The sequence below is a fragment of the Haemaphysalis longicornis genome, unplaced genomic scaffold (assembly GCF_048455015.1).
Source record: "Haemaphysalis longicornis isolate Haplotype H1 unplaced genomic scaffold, Haemaphysalis longicornis Haplotype H1 scaffold_8, whole genome shotgun sequence".
NCBI lineage: Eukaryota > Metazoa > Arthropoda > Arachnida > Ixodida > Ixodidae > Haemaphysalis > Haemaphysalis longicornis.
The window spans coordinates 156,067,852-156,074,894 of record NW_027526445.1 but is presented as its reverse complement, the minus strand read 5'-3'; the positions used below and the strand labels follow the sequence as shown (position 1 = coordinate 156,074,894).

Below are 7,043 nucleotides of genomic sequence, written 5' to 3'. Positions count from 1 at the left end.
CGCGCTACAACAGGATTTGCCCTACGCGGCTGTGCTGTCGCAAGACGACCGCGAAAGAGATGACGACGATTGCTACTGAATAACACACTGTACATTCTTCAATGGTCTTTAGAGCGCCGTCCTAAACGCCTTTGCACTGCTGGGGTCCTGCTGCTCCCTCTCTCTTGGGAACCGCTGTCAGTGTGGGGAGAAGATAGGTCAACCGAGTTGTGCAAGGCCTTGCACCACTAATGCGAGCTGCGCCAATTTCTTTCAACTTGTCGTAGCTGTGGACCACATTAGCAGAAGCTAACGGTTTCCACCTGGCGTTTGGGGGGAACCGCCTACCATCTAAAAGCCCCACCGCAGTCTGTCTAGCTTCGTAAATTTAGAGATAGAGAAAATTTCATTTTAGAAGAGTCTGGTTTTATGGAAGTGTAATGACCGACAGCCACAGCTTTCCGGTGACCTTGACAGCTCTTTCCGTTAGGCCCTTCTGTGTCTGCAGGTCTGAGCTGCCCAGTGCCTCTTCAAAGTGCTCGCCAGTGGGTATGATGGGGAATACATCTTAGGGAAGTTCGATATGAGATGAGCGACGGTGTCTTGTGCACCACTCGCAAGGCAACTGGGCGAGGGGTTGAGTGTGGGGTAAACTGCATGCATCTTTGCACAACAGGGCAGTATGTTGGTCTGCATAACGTGACACACTGGCTTCTTGTCGTCTGTGAATGCCGGGTGCGTAGGCGGGTATGGTTGGCCGGTAAGGCGGTAATGTCCTGTGATTTCGTAGTAGCTTAACAGGCTGCGGAGGACCGACTAGACTTCAGGAAGGGGAACAAGGCTATGTTCTGTTCGGATAGTAAGCGTTCGAGCTGCTGTGTTGACCGCTTAATTTCCAGTTAACCCTTAGGGGACAATAATCCTGACTAGCTGTGCCTGAGAAGTGGGAAGATTTTTTTTTTTTTAATCGAGCGCTGAGGGAGGAATGCTTCTCTTGGCAAGGTTTTTCATAGTCGTTTTCAAATCTAAAATGATAATTGTCATGGTAGGCAGATTGATAAAACCAGCGAACAAGGTAAATGTAACTGGTAGCTAAGCTTCCATAGAAGCCCATACGTTCAGAAAATGGCGGCTCTTAAGCTGCTCATGGGGCTTAGCGCCATCTGTGTGAGGAGAGAACACTTCCGGCGGAACAAAAAATAAACAGGATGTGACGCAAGATCCAATCAGAAAGTGACGTCATTTTGGTGGCATTAGCGCGAAAATTTGAGTTTAAAATAGCTTTAGCAGGCCTCTGATCGCTGAGGGCTCATGTCATTGCGATCTGACGCAAGTTGGCGAGCCCTTGGCGTGTGTGCTTCAAGTCAACGCCAGCTTAACTAGTACAGACTCGTGACTAAAGAAACGTACTTACGCATACTCTCGTATGATTCGCCTCGGTGTTTATAAAAACATCTTGCATTTTCTCTGAACCTTTATTCTGTATTCATGCCTTCCACTGCTGTATAAAAACAATCAGTTGTTTATATTGATTGCAGTGGGTGGCAAACCGGGAACCGGGCACGTACCCCCCGCCCCCGCCCCCCCCCCCCCTTTCGTCCCTCCCGACCGGAATTGTTTTTTCTGCCTTGTGATACAGAGCGCAAAATGACACTTGACCACTCTTCCCCCCCCCCCCCCCTTTCATATCATAAACGTGCCCACTCCTCACCCCGATACAAATTTCTACCAACGCTACTGCTGGGTTTAATTGCACCGCACATACGCAGGTTGCGTGCGTGCCTTAAGTATAGATCAAAGTTATATAATGCTTGCTCAGTTTGTGTACTTCTGTTCTAAGAGAAGAAATAACGCGCAGTCATGCTATAATCAAGACATTTGAATGTTCTTCCAGGATAAACATAAAACAACTTTACCACACAGTACAGAATCAGCACGTATACAAAAGTGCAAAATGTTCGTGGGCACTACATGCATTATGATTTTCCTTACGCGCCGAAAAATTGACTTTACCCGTGACACATAGCATTATGAGCAATGAAAGCGTCAACAGCAGAACTACTTTGAAACAAGAGAAAAGAACCAGGCACTGCATCTTGACGCAGAAAACCGGGCCGAAGGAATGCCAGTTCACGAAAGTGCAGCGAGCACACCGCAGCTGTCCCGGCGTCTTATCAAGTAGACATGGGTTTCTACAGTAAGTTCACTCAGCATTCACGCCGGTAATTTCCTGGTTGTATTGTTAGGCAAGTGTCGCAACAGATAAGTAAAAAGAGGGAAAAATGGATCAATGCAAAAGAAAGCGACTGTAGTATGTAAAAGCACGTAGCAGGAAAGATCTTGCAGCAGCGCAGCACGGAGCAGCACAACACAGTACTTCAATGGAAATAATGATTGCGCATACAAGTGCGGGAAGCAACGATCACTACAAGCGGTGTAATGCAATAGAGGAGGCACTGATATAGACAATTAAAGCGACTCGTTTAAATTCGAGTGGTACTACGCTGCGAAGTCCTAGAGTAATTGACACCACTTGCTCCGAGCCAGCCTGAGGTTAAATCAAGAGTAACTGTGGTATAACAAAGCTGTAGACCCATTTTTTTTTCGATGCACCACCACGTCTCCTTACACAACCCCCGTGCACGTATTAACAGTACTATAGTTTCGCGTTACCTGTGGAAATGAGAGGGAAATGGCGCAGTGAAATGCCAGGCGTACGGGAGTTGCTGTTGCAACTTTGTAGAGCACAACGTTCCCGTAGTACACCGAGGAAAGCGCTCCGCTCCAACCGTTGGCAGCATCGTCCCGTAGTTCACCGTGCCCGCCGGGCGCGGTACTATACTTGTTCACCGACGATACAACGCACCTCGCAACTCCACGCACAGCAAAAATTAAGTGCACACCAAATTAACAAGGAAAAACGAATGAAAATGCGCACCACCAAAACACGCGAGGGGTGTTTCCTAGTAGACGAACTTTAGGAGCGCCTTTCCGAGCACTACAAGGTCTGCACATCGCGATGGTCTGCATCACAGAGAAATGACATGTGCCATTCTTCAGAGGGCGCTACAAAAAAGGTTTTTGAGAATGAACAACATTTTCATAAATTATTTGCACACCGTGCCTAAATAAATGTGATTCAAAAATAAATATCGTTCGTAAAATATCAATGCTGTTTTATTGTTGAACAAAACTTGGTTTTTTGTTACTAGTGTTTGTTCCCTCCTCACCTAGTCGCGCTTCAATCGCCCCTCCCATAAGCCCCCATGCTGATGTCGCTGGCAATAGGTTCTGAACCGCTTTTTGCACGAAGCTTTGCTACCATTGGGCATTCGCTACCATTGGGCATTGGGCATTAATTGAAAAGGTGGGCATTCGCTGGCAAGGTAGCTTCGCTACCTTGCCAGCGAATGCCTACCTTTTGAACTAATGCCGGGAAGCACCTCCACTAGGCATTGAGTGCGTGAATATTAAGGGCTGCGGGATAGATTGTTTCTCCATCCAACTCCTTTTGTCTTCCAACGTTCTGAGCTGCATTGAGATTGGCGACAGTGCCTGCACGTTCTGTAGCACCGAAGCCGCATCGTTATCATCATACGACACGTGTTCCCGATTGGTGACGTCGGCTGCGATCCGTGTCAAGGCATCCTCAAGCTCTAGCAAGTCTTCGGTACACGCACGGGCATTGTAGATATATTTCGTGGCCTGACCAGTGCCATCAGGAGGGAGTTATCAGTTTCGTCTACTTCGTGTCACTTTCAAAGCATCCGTTTCGAGCTATCCCTGATTGGTTGAATCCACACTACCCGGATATGACGTAGCACAAGTAAGGCGGAACGTCGTATTTTGATTGGTTAGAAGCTTTGCCAGTGCAACTACCTCACGATTCAATTGGACGCGAAAAGGATACTAAAAATAGACAAAACTCAGAATTCCACCCAAGAATCGTATTTCTTCAGTGCTCGCCCTGGCTCCGAATGCCAGCGCACATCAGGAGACAACGCTGCACAAAGAATGCAGAAACTGTGTGCCGTCGCAGCTACTTGGTGCAAAAACTGTGAAGGCAAACGTTACATCCGGCAAGCTAACAGATAAGCCGTCACACCAGACAGGAAACATGTCCGACGGAAAAGAATGAACGAGGCTCAAGTTTCGATATTCAACTTCTGAAATATTCTGAGACGGGTTCTCTGGTAACGATAATTGGACCTAAAGTTTATATTTCCATATTCTAGCATTCTTGGTCATATCGAAAATGTGACGCCCCGACGGGCCACATGACCTTATACACAAAAGATGCTCAACTCCGGAGTTTCTCTGCACATGATGACAATTTAATTAAACAATCGTCGGCCAACTACTTGCATTTTTCTCACTTCAAATCGCGCTTGGGTTCATACCCATTCCATCGATCAATATTTATGTCATTGTTGTAGTAGCACGGCTTTCTGTCGACAGCATAAGTGTGAACTGATCTTCCGCCTTGTTTCGCCCTCGGCTCACGCTCTTTGCAAACGGCGTTTAAATATCCTGACTATTAGCGACGCTAATTGGCTTAACATGCATGTTTCTGTGCTAATAATACTCGTAATTAGGCCAATTTCCATCTGATTGAGGTACCTTCACATAGGACGCAGTGAGGTCATCTTTCTAACACCATTCGACGGACTTTGAATGGCGCAAGTTCATTCTCAAGCGCCCGACGTGGCCAGACGTCCAGCAAACTCCATATCTAGCAGCTTACCGTACACCCCATTGAAAACTCTACGCACACATGCACGGACAGGCTACGCACGCGCACAAACATGCACTAACACACACACACATACACTCACACACACGCCCTGCTTCCGTGACAGGGCGCGTGTCTCGCGGACGCGATTGTGGAGAACACGGTGATAAGCCGCAACGGAAAGTCTTTCCTGTTTGGGTGTGAGCGTCGGCTGGAGGAGAGAAGAGCATCTCAAACATAAAGGACCGCGTTGTACGAACACAGTGTGACCGTGTCGCCCGGCTGCCTGGTGCGCGTTCGAGCCAAGTGTCCGAAGAGGGAGCGTGGCAGTTGGCTGGTGCGGCCGCGGATTTGCCGCTTGGAACAGCTGCAGGTAACCGACTCCAGCGTACCTAATGCACCAGAAAGTGTGATTATTCCTGCAGCCGACTTTAAAATACGATCACATCAGCAGTTACAGAACAATGATCAAACCAGATTGCTGATTACCTGGGTATTGGTTGAATGCGCAGTATTTTTAAAAATTTTTTTCGCCATGCCAAATTTTTTGGCATGGCCTATTCTCAACACCTATTCTCAATCGTATTTGTTTATTTGTGTTACGCAGCTATCTTGATTTACGTTCAAGTCTAAAAAAGCTCTTCGTATCTGTTCTATATTCTCTGCAAGTGTTGTAAATTGCATTGTATAAAGTTTGTAAGTAGCTTCCTGTATTACTACAATGCTGTTATACAGGTATTTTCCTATTTTTCAATTTTTGATGCAGCACGCACTGTGTGTGTTATCACGCTTTGTGTCTGTTTTGCCGCTGCCTTGAAACCGTCTCCTGGGCCCAGTCAAGCTGTTTGTTCTCAGCTTTTAGCCAGGGCGACCATCCAGACAATCTTTTCTGGAAAATAGAAGATGAATTGAATTGTTTTTGGAGCACATAGAGTTTTACGAAAAGCATAATGCTTAACTACGACGAAAATGTTTTATGGCAGTCAGAAAAAAAAATGTGTTTTCGCCAGCTCTCTGGCTCTGGCATAAAACGTTTGAGCCTCGCTCGAGAGGCAAGCTTGCACCTTGGATTTTTTGTGGTCGGCGCTCTTCTAGCACGACCTAGAAAATTTTGACAAAGACTGTACGATAATAAAATCGGAATAAAAAACAGCAATATCTACTCTGGAGTTTCGGTCGGGGACCAGCCTTTCTGAAAGATAACAACCGTACATGGCCGGAGGGCCTAATGCTTTTCTCCCGCGGACGGAGCCCGAAAATTCCTCCAAGAAATTAAATATACAGTTCCCCCGTAGGCAAACCAAGCAAGTGCGTCCCTAAAAGTGTAGGCACTGACCTACACGATTGGGGCAGCACTTTCTCGCTCCGCCTGCGGGTGAAACAATTCTATCTTTTAAAAATGCCGGCACTCGACCGGTACTCAGCCGAAACGTCACAAGAAACGTAATATTGTCCCTGGGACTTTGTTATCGTGCGTTCAACGTCATAGTCAGAAACTTTTTCTGGCATGCAGTGGACTCCCGTTTAGACGAAAACTCGGTTAAGGCGAACATTTTTGCTCTGTTGTACGTCCACAATGCAAAAAATCTCCCCTTAAGACGAGTTTCTGGTAATACGAACAAATTTTTAAGGTCCCTTCGAGTTCGTCTTAACGGGAGTCTTCTGTCTGTATATATATATATATATATATATATATATATATATATATATATATATATATATATATATATATATATATATATATATATATATATATATATATATATATGTATATATATATATATATATATCGTCGTTACGCTCGTCTGTTTAGATACTTAGATACCGCTATTCAGTAACTGTACTCCCACGCGTGATAAAATGTTTTATCTTATTTGCTGAACTTATAATATATTGTAGGTAATGGTGCATAGTTTAATTACTAGCACTCACTATTGCTTCGTTTCTTTTCTCTTAGCAACGGAGCAGTTCAAGCTTTCTTCTATCCGTGTGCATCGTTAACAGAAAATTCCGCTCGGCGAAGTGGAGAGGGGGTAAATGCTAGGCTAGGAAATGGGAGGGAAAGTGGCGGGGAGGCAAAAAGCTCACGAGCAGGTGTTGTGGGTGCGCGCCTCAAGGAAAAAAAACGCTTGCCGTGGTCGGAATCGAACCTGGGTCGCTTGCATTACGAAACCGGCTTCTTATTCGAATGCGCTGGTTTTTTTTTATTTTTTCTTTATTAGACGGAAAAATAGCTCGAACATAACAGTACGAGGACCCTGCATAGTCAAGCAAAGAAATTCACTAAAGTTACGGAAAAGCACAATTCCATCAAATTTCAGGCAAACACACA

At 45.7% G+C, this 7,043-nt stretch overlaps 1 protein-coding gene across 2 annotated transcripts in view; it reads left to right on the top strand.

Moving 5' to 3' along the window:
• The first annotated feature begins 4,979 nt into the window (after positions 1-4,979).
• The window catches only part of LOC144150040 (microtubule-associated protein 1 light chain 3 alpha-like), a 56,818-nt gene continuing 54,754 nt past the window's right edge, over positions 4,980-7,043 (top strand). For both annotated transcript variants that reach the window (XM_077681837.1, XM_077681838.1), the window contains exon 1: positions 4,980-5,084. The gene's annotated coding sequence lies outside the window, so the exon portion shown is untranslated. The remainder of the gene's footprint in view (positions 5,085-7,043) is intronic.